General features: G+C 48.4%; 1 protein-coding gene and 1 non-coding gene across 2 annotated transcripts in view; both read left to right on the plus strand.

Annotated features, from left to right (window-relative positions):
• The window catches only part of CIC (capicua transcriptional repressor), a 356,202-nt gene that overhangs the window by 240,124 nt on the left and 100,528 nt on the right, over window positions 1–15,550 (plus strand). The window lies entirely within an intron of this gene.
• On the plus strand, window positions 6,698–6,888 carry LOC126028901 (U2 spliceosomal RNA). Its single transcript, XR_007502586.1, has one exon. It is a non-coding gene; the product is annotated as a U2 spliceosomal RNA (small nuclear RNA).

Raw genomic sequence — 15,550 nt, forward strand, 5'->3', positions numbered from 1 at the left:
GATTTGAACTGATGACCTTTTGCATGAAAGGCAGAAGGCCTTATCTCCATGCTATCTCTCCGGCCCCTGGAGTTATTCTTAAACAGGAAGAGAATAGGGGAGGTGGAGAAAGAGGGTAGCTGGGAGGAAGGGAGAGGGAGATTTGTGGAGCCAACTGGGGAATAGGAGGAAAAGGAAAGGGACTGGAGGAGTGAGATATGGAGGGAGGAAGCCAAGAGAGAGGAGATTTCTAGGGCGTCTCTCCCAGGACCACTCAGGAAAGGTGTTTGGGGGTGAAGGAGACCAACAGAAAGCAGGATAGAGAGCCAGAGAGATAGCACAGAGTTAAGGCACTTGTCTTGTATTCAGCTAATCATGGTCCTCTGATCCCCACCAGAAGTGACTCCTGGACACAGAGTCAGGAATAAGCCCTAAGTGTAGCCGGATATAGACACCCCCCCCCACAAATAAAGGCAAACAGAACACAGGGGAGAAAAGAAATCATGACCTGGCTCCTCAGAGAGGGGCAGACAGCTCCCTCCATCATCCTAAAAACTGATCTCAAGACAAAGGGCCCCCAGAAGCACAGAGAAAGAGGTATCAGCGCCAGGACAGGGTAAGTGTGGGGGCCCCTGATGAGAGAGTCCTGGGGAAACTGCAGCCTGAGGGAGGTGAAGGTTCCAGGACAAAAAGACTTTCAAAGCCCAGGAGGAGGCTGGAGTGGGCAGCTGATTGGGGGTGGAGTGTGCTGAGACCAGTAATAAATGGGGAGTGATGAACCTGAGGGGGAAGTTCAGAGAAGACAGAGGTGCCAGGGCTGGAGCCTGCAGGGTTTTGGAGAAGACATTGCAGAGTGGGGGAGGGGGGCTTCTCATATCACATCTTTGTTTTGTTTTGGGCCACACCCAGAGGGCTCTGAGGTTACTTCTGGCTCTGCTCAGAAATCACTTCTGGCAGACTTAGGGGACTATATGGGATGCCAGGGATCAAACCTGGGTCAATCTCAGGTTGGTCACGTGCAAGCAAATGCCCTACCTGCCGTGCCATAGCTCCTGCCCCACATATCACATCTTTTCCTCCACCACCCTCATGGACTCTTGAACCCATTGTTCCCTTGATGCATTACTGACTGATCAGCACAGTCAGACTCTACTGCAAGATGTGGTCCCTGAGGGGAGCGGCACAGAGACCCTCATCTGGGGAATACCAACAGCAAACACACATTTGCTGATTGCAACAACACAGACAAATTTCTAAAGCCAAGTGCTATATGCAGGGGCCAGAGTGATAATACAGAGGAAAGGTGTTTGCCTTTCAGGCAGCTGACCTTGGTTCACTCCCCAGCACCCCATATGGCCCCCTGAGCATCGCCAGGAGTGATTCCTGAACATAGAGCCCAGGAATAAGCCCTGAGTACCATAAGGTATGGAAAAAAATAAAAATAAAAATAAAATAAAGGTATGTTCAGAAGGAGCCATTCATGCAGGGTTCCCTTTCCGTGCAGTTTACTCAGAGATGAATGGTGGCAACAAGAAATGAGTTGTCACTGGAAAGAACTGAAAGGGGCATGGGAATAAAGGAAAAAGAGGGAATCTGGGAATTATAAAGCCTGGGGCTTCACTTCCAGCACTGATGCTGGCATGTGCCACCCAAGATTTACACTTGGATGTGGCTTAAGTGACACTAAGGCCTCAAGAATAGACACACCCACACACCAGGTCTCCAGAGTCCTCCCTTCGACTTCTAGAGGTGAAGGGGCTGTGGCCAGAGGTTTCTGTGATAAGGGAATATTCAAGATGAGACATAACTTGAGGGCATATTCCCCCGAAAGGACTTTCATTTGGAGCCAGGTGGGTCCTGTGAAAGTTTTAGTATGTTTAGGGTGGGTGCAGAGAACACCAAGGTTCAGAGGTAAAATTCTCAAACTGGAGAGAGTGCAAAGGTTGAAGAATGTGTCCAGCATGCTCGAGGCCCCTACTTAGAGCCCCAGAATTGCATTACCCCAGGGCAATTCTAAGGTAATGCAAGTGGCCCCCTGCACCTGGTCAGGGACGCCTAGCAGCCTCACAACACCAGGCCTGAAAAATGAGCCAACAGGCCCAATCTACTGGGCAGAGTATTACCAGAAGTGGCCCTTGGGCCCACTGAGTACTGCCTGGGAAACCCTGTGACAAACTACATAAACTCCATCTATATCCCAAAGGCCCACAAAACTCAACTGTGAATCCAGAAAAACTGAACTGGGTATTGCTGTCTTTCCAGACCAGTATTCTGCCCCCCACACCCACCCATCTCCTTTCCAGAACGTTTCCCATGTTCCTTTCAAGTAAGAAGGGGACAACGCTCCACTGTCCCTGAGCTCTGTTCACCGCTGAGTTCAAACCTACTTAGAAGAATCCCTCCGGTACGGACTCCATGTAACTACTGCCCCCTGGTGGCAGGAGAGCTGCATTGCTGATTACGAAGGCACAGTCCCAAGTTTGTCGCTGGAGATGGAAGCCAGGCCTCTCCCATCACAGCACCCCTCTCATAAGCCCTTTTCTAAATATCATAAAGACTTCTCCATCCAATCTGATCTGCCTCCTTGCATATTAGGGCCACAACCAGCTCTTAAAAGTCCTTTTCGAGGGGCTGGAGAGAAAACAAATAAGAGTTAAGGTGCTTGCTTTGCATTTGTCTTAGATATGGTCAGCCCAAATTCAATCGTTGGCACAACATAGTCTCCTAAGCATAATCAGGAGTGAACCCGGAACACAGAGCCAAGAGCATTTCAAACACCTTGTCAAACTTAGAAGAAGAAGGAGGAGGAGGAGGAAAACCCAGAGTGTAGCTGACTTGAGTGGTATCTCTTTGGAAGAGCTTTGGGCTAAAGAAGGCTCTAGGAAAGAGGCCTGTCTTGAAGTGAGATTGAGATTAAAAACAGAAATAAACACTAGCCCTTTGTGTATCTGAGAAGATGGCAGGGAGGAATGAGATTCATGAGTGTGCTACTGGTGGAGGTTGAAAGGGTCCCCCATCCTCATGTGACTCCTGACCTGAAGAGGTTGACCTAGTCTCATAAGTGGAATATGGTGGCAGGAATGAAAGGTAGTCACACTCCGGTTACATTATACAAAGGGCCCAAATTTCCAACTTCTGTGTGTGAGGATGTCTCCTATTCTCTCTCATCATGCTATCCCAACCACCTATACACATGGAGTGCACACATATTCCCTCCCAGCTAAGTGGTTAGAGTTGTTTCCAGATGCTATATTTGGGGGATTGCTTTGTTATGCAAAATATCAAGGAAGGAGAGGCTGGAGCTAGCACAGTGGTAGAGTGTTTGCCTTGCATGCAGCTGAACCAGAATGGACCTGGGTTTGATTCCCCGGCGTCCCATATGGTCCCTCCAGCCAGAGAATTTCTGATTGCATAGCCAGGAGTAACCCCTGAGTGTCACTGGGAGTGGCCCAAAACCCCCCCAAAAAATCAAGGAAGGAAATATTTCCAAGCCGTAAGGGTAGGAGGATCACTGGTCAATAGATATCAAAACTGCAGATGAAGGGCCCTGCTGGTGATAGCTGCAATGGCTAACGCACATTGTGTGTGTGTGTGTGTGTGTGTGTGTGTGTGTGTGTGTGTGTGTGTGTGCATGTGTGCGTCCCAAACAAGGACAAGGAAAAACAACTACAGATAAAGATCGGAAATGTTCTTGGGAGATCAGCGAGATAGAACAGAGATATAAAGCACTTGGATTGCCTGCACCAACCTCAGTTTGATCTCAGCACCACAGAAAGTTCCCCAAACCCTGCCAGGAATGACCTCTGAGCACAGAGTCAGGAGTCATCATTAAGCTCTCCCTGTGTGACCCAAAAACACACACACACACACACACACACACAAATATTCTTAAAAAATATCTTTGGAGTTGACAAGAAAAGGCACCAATCAACTAGACTCATACAGTTGCATGATTGGAGACTTGACTGCATGAGAAAGTTGGGGGTTGCTAAACTGGGCCCACCCCCTCTCACATATGGATACATGGCCTCCATCTACTCCACAGCCCTTTTCCCTATCTATGCAAAATTCTCTCTGGTTTTTCTCTGAGGAAGGCCCTGGCTGACCAATGATTCCATGGACCCATCAAGCCACAGGCCATGTAATGTCTACTACACCAAATACATCCAAGTACTCTCTGCAATGTGAATTGTGCTGATGTGACAGAGGGGTCTGGGAGCAAGGCAGAGCAGTTTCCTGTTGCCCACTGAGATCTACCCAGTCCATCCTCAACCCTTCCCTGCCCTTGTCTCACACTCTTTCAGAGTCTTGTTCCTTCCTTCCCTGAGAGCCCCATCTTCATTGCCTCCCAATACAGTATTTGCTTGCCTTGGCAGGAGGGTATTGCATTGCTCTAAGTTACAGAATCCTAATGCATACTTGTTCTTTCAAGAACTGTGGCTGTGGGCCAAAGCGGTGGCACTAGTTATAAGGTGTCTGCCTTGCCAGCACTAACCTAGGACAGATCACAGTTCAATCCCCCAGGTCCCATATGTCTCCCAAGCCAGGAGGAATTTCTGAGCGCATAGCCAGGAGTAACCCCTGAGCGTCACCAGGTGTGGCCCCCCCCAAAAAAAATCTGGAAACAGTCCAAATATCCAAGAACAGAATATGGCACATACACACAATAAAACACTACTTAGCTATAAAAAAAAAAGAAAGAAAGAAAAAGAAAAAAGATGAGGGGCCGGAGAGATATCATTGAGGTAGGGCATTTGCCTTGCATGCAGAAGGTTGGTGGTTCAAAACCCAGCAACCCATATGATCCCTTGAGCCTTCCAGGAGCGATTTCTGAGTGTAGAACCAGGAGTACACCCTGAATACTACCGGGTTTGACCCAGAAACCAAAAAAAAAAAAAAAGATTAAATCATACAAATTGCTACTACATGGATGGAGCTGAAGGGGACCACATTGACAGAGGAGCCTGTGCCTGTAAGAAGGAAGACAGATAAAGAATGGTCTTTTATATGTGGGATATAAATAAACAGTATGGGACTAACAGGCCATCAGTAATACCAGGACCTAAGAACTTATCTACAGAACTGAGCTTACCAAGAATAAGAGATAATTGGAGAGGACTAGTGGAGAGAAGTAAATAGTCTGCTAGAAGGTATATGATAAAATACTATGTGCATGAAAATTAAAAATATTACAAATCATGGTGACTAAAAAATGTTAACAAATAATTGTAGGAGGAGGCCTAAGTGATAGTACAGATAGTCTTGCATGCAGTTAACTAGGGTTTGATTCCATATGGTCCTCAGAGCAGAGGCAGGAGTAATTCCTGAGTGCAAAGCTAGTAGTGACCCCTAAGCATAGCTGAATGTGACCCAAAAATCAAAAATAAATAATAATTGTAGGGGCTGGAGAGATAGTACAGTCCATAGGGCTCTTGCCTTTCAGGCATTCAATTCCAATTCAATCTACTATACCACCAAAAATGATCCCTAAGCACTGAGGCCAGACACTGATAGGGAAAGACTGAGTAGCTGGAGTGGTTCCCACATGCTATGGTCCCCCAATTTGAGCCAATCTCCCACAGAGTTGGTGGATGAGGCAGAACTGGGTATCAGGACTCAAGAAGGCAGGGTAGGGCCTGGAGAGATAGCACAGGACCAAAAGTGGTTGGTTCGAATCCCGCCAGGAGCTATTTCTGAGCAGACAGCCAGGAGTAACCCCTGAGCACTGCCGGGTGTGGCCCCCCCAAAAAAAACCTCAGCTGCCTTTTAAGGTAAGCACCCTAATTTCTGTACTATCTCTTTGGCCCAGTCTGGATTTTTCCTTTGCTCTCAGCTCTATGGCAGTGCCACGGATCTGGAATAATTGTGCCCCTCCCATCTCTAGGGCCTCTCATATAGTAGTCACAGTCTCTCCACAGACAGCAGCAATGTGGATTCCTTTCCTCACCACCACGGTCCACCATACATTCTCATTCCCCTCCCTGAGAGGTTCCCCCACCCTATCCACAGCTCTGCCAAATAGCCCCTTTATCAACTTAGTATCCAAGTCCCAGCAAGTCCCAGCTGCAGTCCTTTCTGTCTCCTGACTACACCCTGACCACTGGAGCACTAGTGAGAGAGATAGGAGGGTCCAGCTTTGGTGCTGACTGCAGAGGGCAGCAAAGGAGGCCAAGCAAGGCCAGGCAGGGGAGTGCTTGCACCAGTCCTGGACAGCAGGGGGTAGGCTCAGAGCACAGGGCACTAGAAGAAAACAGAAGAAAGCAATGGGTTGTGGTATATTCAGTTAAAATGTTCGCAGGCCCAGGGCCAGAAAGGTAGTGCAGGGATAACTGCCTTGCACACAAGCAACTTCAGTTCAATCCCTGGTACTCTGCAGGGTTCCCTGAGCACCTCCAGGAGTAACCCTAAGCATGGGGTCAAGAGTAAGTACTCAGCACTGCTGGCTGTGTGAAAGAAAGAAAGAATAAAAGAAAGAAAGAAAAGAAAGAAGGAAGGAAGGAAGGAAGGAAGGAAGGAAGGAAGGAAGGAAGGAAGGAAGGAAGGAAGGAAGGAAGGAAGGAAGGAAGGAAGGGAAGGAAGGAAGGAAGGGAAGAAAGAAAGAAAGAAAGAAAGAAAGAAAGAAAGAAAGAAAGAAAGAAAGAAAGAAAGAAAGAAAGAAAGAAAGAAAGAAAGAAAGAAAGAAAGAAGAAAGAAAGAAAGAAAGAAAGAAAGAAAGAAAATCGCTTCTGGGTCTTTTGGCTAAGATCAAGTGTAGTATCTGTTCTTGTCAGTTTAATATCTGATACGTCCTCTATCCGAGGACAATATATTAAATGGATTTTTGGAGCTGGGAGTCGGAAGAGGAGCTTGCTCCGTCCGCTCCGCGCATCGACCCGGTATTGCAGTACCTCCGGGAATGGTGCACCGAAAAAAAAGAAAAAGAGGGCCGGGTGGTGGCGCTGGAGGTAAGGTGCCTGCCTTGCCTGCGCTAGCCTAGTACGGACCGCGGTTCGATCCCCCGGCGCCCCATATGGTCCCCCAAGAAGCCAGGAGCAACTTCTGAGCGCATAGCCAGGAGTAACCCCTGAGCGTCACAGGGTGTGGCCCAAAAACCAAAAAAAAAAAAAAAAGAAAAAAGAAAAAAAGAAAAAGAGGGCCCGGAGAGATAGAACAGCGGCGTTTGCCTTGCAAGCCAGGACCAAAGATGGTTGGTTCAAATCCCGGTGTCCCATATGGTCCCCCGTGCCTGCCAGGAGCTATTTCTGAGCAGACAGCCAGGAGTAACCCCTGAGCAATGCCGGGTGTGGCCCAAAAACCAAAAAAAAAAAAAGAAAAAAAAAAAAGAAAAAAGAAAGAAAGAAAGAAAGAAAGAAAGAAAGAAGAAAGAAAAGAAAGAAAGAAAGAAAGAAAGAAAGAAAAGAAAGAAAGAAATAAAGAAAGAAAGAAAAGAAAGAAAGAAAGAAGAAAGAAAGAAAGAAAGAAAGAAAGAAAGAAAGAAAGAGAGAGAGAGAGAGAGAAAGAGAGAGAAAGAGAGAGAGAAAGAGAGAAAGAGAGAGAGAAGAGAGAGAAAGAGAGAGAGAGAGAAGAGAGAGAGAAAGAGAGAGAGAAAGAGAGAGAGAAAGAAAGAAAGAAAGAAAGAAAGAAGAAAAAAAAAGAAAGAAAGAAAGAAAAGAAAGAAAGAAAGAAAGAAAGAAAGAAAGAAAGAAAGAAAGAAAGAAAAAGAGGAAGGAGGAAGGAAGGAGAGGAGAGGAGGACGGGTGGAAGGAAGTATAGAAAAGGTTGGGACTTCCCATGGGATAATCTGATCTCTGCCATCTTGGCAGATATGTCCCCCCCCCCTTCAAGGAGTGACATCCCCTTCCAAGTACACGCCCTGCCCTAGAGAAAGGAACCTGCACCCACCAGCAACTCTGCGGGAGGAAATAAGGTGACATCTGGCACAGAGTGCGGGGGCAACCTTGCACCCCAGTTGATGACTAAGTTCAAGACTCAGTCAGAGGAGGGGATGGCTGAGTAGGAAGAAGGTTCCTAATGCAGTGGAAAGAGGCTGAGAGGGGGTCAGTACAATGGGAGGGGCACTTGCCTTGCACAGGGCTAATCCTAGTTTGATCCTCCACATCCCATATGGTCCCTGGGGAGTAATTCCTAAGTCCAAAGCGAGGAGTAACCCCCCTGAGCATCACCGGGTGTGGCCTCACAACCAGGAAAATAAAAAAGAAGAAAAGAAAAAGGCTGAGAGGATAGGTGAAAGTTAGAAACCATGGGGAGGCTGGTCTTGAAGCAGGAGGGAAGGGGCTGCTAGAGGAAGAACAAAAGGTACCAGAACCCCCAGGAAGCCTAGGTTTTCTGTTCAGCCCTGATATGATAGGGACTAGGCCAGCACATGGGTGAGTTGGTTACATGAGAGCCCCAGGTTCCATCCCCAACACCATAGTCCCCAGAGCATGGGGTAGGGTAGACTCCTGAGCGGTAAACTGGGAATTACCCCCTGAGCACTACTGGGGTAGTAGTAGTGCTACTACTATAACCCAAATAATAACTAAACAAAGTTGGAATCTACTCATCTGAGCTCCCTCAGCCTCTACTAGGACCCTTCAAGAAATCCTCCCCAGGGGCCAGAGAGATAGCATGGGGGTAGAGCATTTGCCTTGCATGCAGAAGGACGGTGGTTCAAATCCCAGCATCCCATATGGTCCCCCAATCCTGCCAGGAGCAATTTCTGAGTGTAGAGCCAGGAGTAACCCCTGAGCGCTACTGGATGTGACCCAAAAATAAAACAGAAAAGAGAAATCCTCTCCAATGATCACAGCCTCTGCTGAGCCACAACTGGTCAGAGAGGTTGGCTCTGACTTACCCTGTAGCAGCTACAATACAAGTACAACATTGCTAAGTGGCTGCTGATTGGCTGGGGTGGTGAGTGTAGGAGGAAAGGTCAGGTTGGTCATCTCTGGTAAAGCGGCAGAGTCAAGTTTCCCACGGGACTTCCTGGGCCCCAGACTTTAAAGTCCTGGTTTTAACCACAACCCACTGCTGGCTTCTATGTTTACCACTCAGTATCCTGTATGCTGAGCCCGGCCTTCCCTGCTGAGTGGAGAGCCCCTCTCATCACCCCCATACTTCCTGCCTCACCTGGCTTCTCTCGGTGCCCTTATATTGAACCATCTCATTTACCCTTGATTTGTATTTTGTGTAATCTCTCTCCCTGAAATTCTCTTTAGTCTCTTTTTTGTTTTGTTTTTGGGTCATACCCAGCGGTGGCGCTCAGGGGTTACTCCTGGCTCTGCACTTAGAAATCACTCCTGGTAGGCATGGGGGACTATATGGGATGCAGGGATTCAAACCACTGTCCATCCTGGATCAGCTGCATGCAAGACAAACGCCCTACCATTATCTTTCCGCTCTGAAATTCTCTTTAGTCTTAATAACCTAATGTTTGACAAACAGACTGGAGGGAGGGCGCACAGAAATGCAGTAGTGGCTGCTCATACTAGAGCTCTGATTTAGTCCCCAGCACCACATGATTTCCTGAACAATGAGTCAGGACTATCTTCTATATGTGGCCCAAAAAATAAAAACCAAAAGTATTCTTTTGAGGGGTGGGAGAGCCACACCCAGAGGTGCTCAGAATTACTCATGGCTCTTCATTCAAGGATCACTCCTAGTGATCATACATGCTAGAGATTGCACCTAGTTTGGCCGCATGCAATGTGCTCTATCCATAGTACTATCGCTCTGACCCCAAAATAAAAGTATTCTGTTGAAACACATGAGACCTTCATACTTGCTCTGCATCTATCATCTGTCTGGAATATTCTTGCCCATTCACTCCACCCATTGAATATACCTCATTCAAGCATGAGACAGGAGGCTGGGGTGTGGTTCTGTGGTAAAGCACTTGCCTTGTATCTTGGAGATCCTGGGTTGAATCCTCAGCACCACAAACACACATCCACATGCATACACATAAGCACATCCACACATACATATGTGAGTAGAAATCAATCAGGGAAAAGATAAATAAACTACCATGGTTTATCACCTTCTGCCCATCCAATTAGAACATTAATTTTATTATTATTTATTATACATTATTATTATTATTTATTTTGGGGCTTGGGGGCCAAATCCAATGGTGTTCATGGGTTATTTCTGGTTATTGTTTTGTTTTGTTTTGTTTTGGGGGCCACACCCAGTGACACTCAGGGGTTATTTCTGGCTATGCGCTCAGAAATCGCTCCTGGCTTGGGGGACCATATAGGATACTGAGGGATTGAACCGTGGTCCATCCTAGGTCAGCCGCGTGCAAGGCAAATGCCTTACCACTATGCCTCCGCTCTGGCCCTATTTCTGTTTCTGTGCTCAGGAATAACCTCTGGTGGAGCTTAAGGATTCAAACAGGGTCAGCAGGATGCAAAGTAAGTGCCTTAAGTATATCTCTGACCTAATTGGCAAATTTAAAGTGCCCGACAACAAGGGCTAGAGAGAGACAGTACAGTGGGCAGGCACTTATCTTGCATGCAGCAAGGATTTGATCCCTGGCATCCCATATGGTCCCTCAAGCACTGACACAGTAAGCCCTGAGCACAGCCAGGTGTGCCCCCCACAAAATATCAAAAGGAAAAAAATGTCTGACAACATCAGACATAGACAGAGATGTGAAGCAAAATAAAACCACTTCCCAGCCAGGGCTGGTAGGAGAGTAAACTGGTGTGAACACTTTAGGAGTAAGTTTGATAGCATATCAGTGAAAGATATCCACAGTTCAATCTCTGCAAACAGTGAATGTTATTTTAGGTAACCAAAAATAGGAGTTTTAATGTGATTTAACAAAGGATTCTAAGATAAAGATCCTTTCCTGGATTAATCAGGTGGGCTCTAACTATCATCCAACTCTAATGAAACAGGAAGATGGAAATTTGACAGAAGAGGAGGCAATGCAATCTTAGAGGCAGAGATTAAAGATGCAACTACAAGCCAAGGAATGTTGGCAGTGCCTACGTTGGAAGAGGTTGGAAGAGAGAAAGAAATCTTTCCCAGAGTTTCTGGAGGGGTTACAGCCCTCACAATCCAGATTCTAGCCCGTTAAAATTGATTTTATACTTATGACCTCCAGAACAGTGAGAAAATACATTTCTGTTGTGTTAATCCATCAGATTTGTGCCAGTTGGTTAAATCTGTCACGGGAAACTAATACACGCAAGATCTACCAAACCTGAATTTACTCATGTCCAGCAATTCCATATAGTGCAACAGAAATATAAACATTCATTTATTTTTTTTTATTTTTTATTTTTTTTGTGGTTTTTGGGTCACACCCGGCAGTGCTCAGGGGTTACTCCTGGCTTCATGCTCAGAAATTGCTCCTGGCAGGCACGGGGGACCATATGGGACGCCGGGATTCGAACCGATGACCTTCTGCATGAAAGGCAAATGCCTTACCTCCATGCTATCTCTCCGGCCCCCAAACATTCATTTATTAAAACAATGCAGGGAGCTGGAGAGATAGTGTAGCGGGTAGGACACTTGCATTGCATGCGGCTCACCCAGGTTTCATATCTGGTATCCCATATAATCCACTGAACACCACCAGGAGTGACCCCTGAGTGCAGAGCCAGGAGTAAGCCCTCAGTACCGAGTGCAGCCCCAAAATAAAAATGCAAGAATGTTCTCAGTCACAAGTGTTATTCCTAACAGTCGCAAAACAGAAACAATCAATCAAATGTCCATCAACAGCGCAATGCAAGACTGCCTGTGGGATATTCATGAAAATGAATCAGCTACCGAGACACAAATAGGAAAAAGTTCACGAACATGATGCCAAGGAAAAAGCTGGAGATACAATGGAGCACTATTGCATGAGTTTACATCAGATTCAGAAAGAGAGTAAATGAACTACAGTGCTGAGTGATGGCAAACCAGAAAGTTAAAGAAAAGCCAAAGTGGTGTTCCTAGGTAGGGCAAAGGGGAGTGGTGATGAGGAGGAAGTTCAGAACAAAATGGGGCCAGATTCTGGGATGCTGGTAATTTGTCTTTTCCCTTTTTTTCCCCATTGTTTTTGCTGTGACTGAGGTTTACACATCAGGTTTCAATGCTACAAACACCAATTGAGGTGCTCACTGGGAGGGAGGATCAGAATACACTGTCCTTTGTTTATTTTTGTTTTGGGGCCATACCTGGCTGTGCTCAGAAGTTACTCCAGGCTCTGTGCCAGAAATCGCTCGTGGCAGGCTCAGGGGGATCATATGAGATCCGGGATCGAACCTGGGTCTGTCCCAGGTCGGCAGCATGCCAGGCAAACGCTCTACTGCTGTGCTATCACTCTGGCTCCTACATTGCCCTTTGTTTATGTGCTTATGTGTTTGTTGATGTGCTTTAGTGCTCAGGGGGTGGCTCCTTGGTGATGCCAGGGATCTCTTTTTTGGAGGGGAGCTCCCCAGCAGTTTTGGGGTTCTAGGATAAATCCTGGCTATTCTTACCCAGTGATAGGACAGTTTGGTGTTTGAGCTTGGTGATGTGGGGCTGCTGAGATCATCTGGTGCTGGAGGATTGTATAGTGCGGTGGGGAATTTTTTGTTTGTTTGTTTTTTGTTTTTTTGTTTTTGGGCCACACCCGGCGGTGCTCAGGGGTTACTCCTGGCTGTCTGCTCAGAAATAGCTCCTGGCAGGCACGGGGGACCATATGGGACACCGGGATTCGAACCAACCACCTTTGGTCCTGGATCGGCTGCGTGCAAGGCAAACGCCGCTGTGCTATCTCTCCGGGCCCGCGGTGGGGAATTTAACTCAGGGCCTGGAGCATGCCAAGCATGTGCTCCACCTTTGAGCTATCTCGTCAGCCTCCCACATGCAAAGAATGATCTCAGCCCATTGAGATAGCTCTCTATCCCCAGGAGTGTAGTTTTCTCTCTCTTTTGTGTGTGTGTGTGTGTGGGGGGGGGCAATTCAACTGTGCTGTGGCTTTGTATTCTGGGATCCTGACAATATTCAAAAGACCTTATGGTGTGCTATGGATTTAACCTGGATTAGCCATGGGCAAGGCAGTATCTTACCTACTGTACTGTCTTCCTGGTTCCAGTAATGCGATTTTTTGGAGGGGATCACACCCAGAAGTACTCAGGGTTTACTCCTGGCTCTGCACTCAGGGATCACTTCTGGTGTGGCTTGGGTACTATACAGGGTGCCCTCCTACCTGCTGTATTATCTCTCTAACCCAGGAATGCATTGTTTTGGGGGGAAGTCACAGTCAATGATACTCAGGGGTTACTATTGGCTCTGCACTTAGGAATTACTCCAGGAGGTGCTCGGGGCCCCATGTGGGGACTCCCAGGATTGAACTTGGATCTGCCACGTGCAAGGCAAACATCTTACTGCTGTGCTATGGTTCCGGCCGCTGGAATGCATTTCTTTTTTCTTTCTTTCTTTTTATTTTTTTTTGGGGGGGGAGTCATACCCGGCAGCGTTCAGGGGTTACTCCTGGCTCTATGCTCAGAAATCGCTGCTGGCAGGCTCGGGGGACCATATGGGATGTCGGGATTCAAACCACCGTCCTTCTGCATGCATGGCAAACGCTTCACCTCCATACTATCTCTCCGGCCGCCTGGAATGCATTTCTTTTTTTTTTTTTTTTTTTTTTTTTTTTGGTTTTTGGGTCACACCTGGCAGTGCTCAGGGGTTATTCCTGGCTCCAGGCTCAGAAATTGCTCCTGGCAGGCACAGGGGACCATATGGGGTGCCGGGATTCGAACCGATGACCTCCTGCATGAAAGGCAAACGCCTTACCTCCATGCTATCTCTCCGGCCCCGGAATGCATTTCTTAATGTTGTTTACGCACAGTAGCTTTCCAAATTATAAATGATATCTTGATGTATGAACTTTGATTAATGTTACACTGCACAATTAAATTGCAGCTTGGGCGTAATGGTGGGGCTGATAATATTTAATAGACTGATTCAATTCTTTTTCTTTTTTTTGCCACACCCAAATGTGCTCAGGGCTTCTTACTCCTGGCTGGATGCTCAGCCCACTCTTGGTGGCTCCAGAGACTCGTGGGTACCAGGGATTGAACCCGGGCCAGCCATGTGCGAGGCAAATGCTCTCCCCATTGTACCATCCCTCTTCAACTGAATTAATTTTGTTTATTTTTGTTTGTGGACCACACCCGACGGTGCTCAGGGGTTACTCCTGGCTCTGCCAGTCTTTTTTTTTTTTGGTTTTTGGGCCACACCCAGTAACACTCAGGGGTTACTCCTGGCTATGCGCTTAGAAGTTGCTCCTGACTTGGGGGACCATATGGGACGCCGGGGGATCGAACCACGGTCCGTCCAAGGCTAGAGCAGGCAAGGCAGGCACCTTACCTCTAGGTCCACCGCCCGGCCCATGGCTCTGCCAGTCTTAAAGGACCTATATAGAATGTCGGGGATCGAACCCAGGTCGGTCCCAGGTCAGCTAAGTGCAAAGCAAGCGCTCTACCCGCTGGGCCATCACTCAGGCTCCCCGAATCAATTCTTCAAGCTTTCCTAGGCCCCTTCACCCGTGTCCTCTGGGCTCCCCCAGCCGTCTGTTGGGCCACTGGCCGTGCATAGCTGGGGTCCGCTCTGGGCTCTCAGGCGCACTCGCCAAACCAGGCCCAGAGCGTGGGAGGCCGCAGAGAACCCTGCGAGGTCCTGGCACGGGTCCGAGGGCACCGTCCTCTGTAGTCTGCTGTGGTGATCAGTAATGGCTGTGCTCGCTCAGGGATGGCGGCTGCACTTACCTTCGTCTCCGTCCATCTGCCTACAAGCCCTGTGGGAATGTTCCCCAAGGTCCCTCGACCCCTCAGTGCCTGTCACTCGGCTGAACTGTTCACCCTCACGGGGCTGCGCCAGGGCCATCATCGCCCAGCCCTGGCCTGCGCCCCCCAATCTTGCTCAACTCCCCATGTTGCTGCATTGTCCTCAGGGCCTGGGTTTGACCCTCTTCGGGTCACACCTCTGGGCCCTGTCAGGCGAGCGAGCAAGCGCCAGGGCTGCGCGCGCCCTCAAGGAGGCGCTTTAGGCGCGAGGCTCCACCTGCACGTTCCCGCCAACCAGTCAGGGCGCACTGCGCCTGCTCAGAACAAGGCTCAGCGCCTGACTTCCGGTAGGCACGTGCCGGCCTGAGCAAAGGGGCGGGGCCTGCCGCTGGAACCCACAGTGGGGCTGGCTGGCTCTGGAGCTCACCCCGTCCTGCAGCAAATGGATGGAGGCCAGGGACCCAAGGGCTGGTGCTGGAGCTCTGCCCCTGCACACCAGGCCAAGGCTCCTTGTCATGAATCTGCCCCTGCACACCGGGCCAAGGCTCCTACCCCTGCCCAGTCTTACCTAGGAGTGCTCCCCAACTGGTTGGAGGGAGAAAGGGAGAGTTCTCCCCAATTTAACTGCCAATATTAGGGGAGTTCCTGCCTGGAAGATTCAATCACTGAGATGGTGGCCGTTTTCCTGTCAAAAATGGGGATGCAGGGGCTGGAGAGATAGCATGGAGGTAAGGCGTTTGCCTTTGCCTTTCATGCAGAAGGTCATCAGTTCGAATCAGGCTTCCCATGTGGTCCCCCGAGCCTGCCAGGAGCGATTTCTG

Source organism: Suncus etruscus, chromosome 14 (assembly GCF_024139225.1).
Source record: "Suncus etruscus isolate mSunEtr1 chromosome 14, mSunEtr1.pri.cur, whole genome shotgun sequence".
Lineage (NCBI taxonomy): Eukaryota > Metazoa > Chordata > Mammalia > Eulipotyphla > Soricidae > Suncus > Suncus etruscus.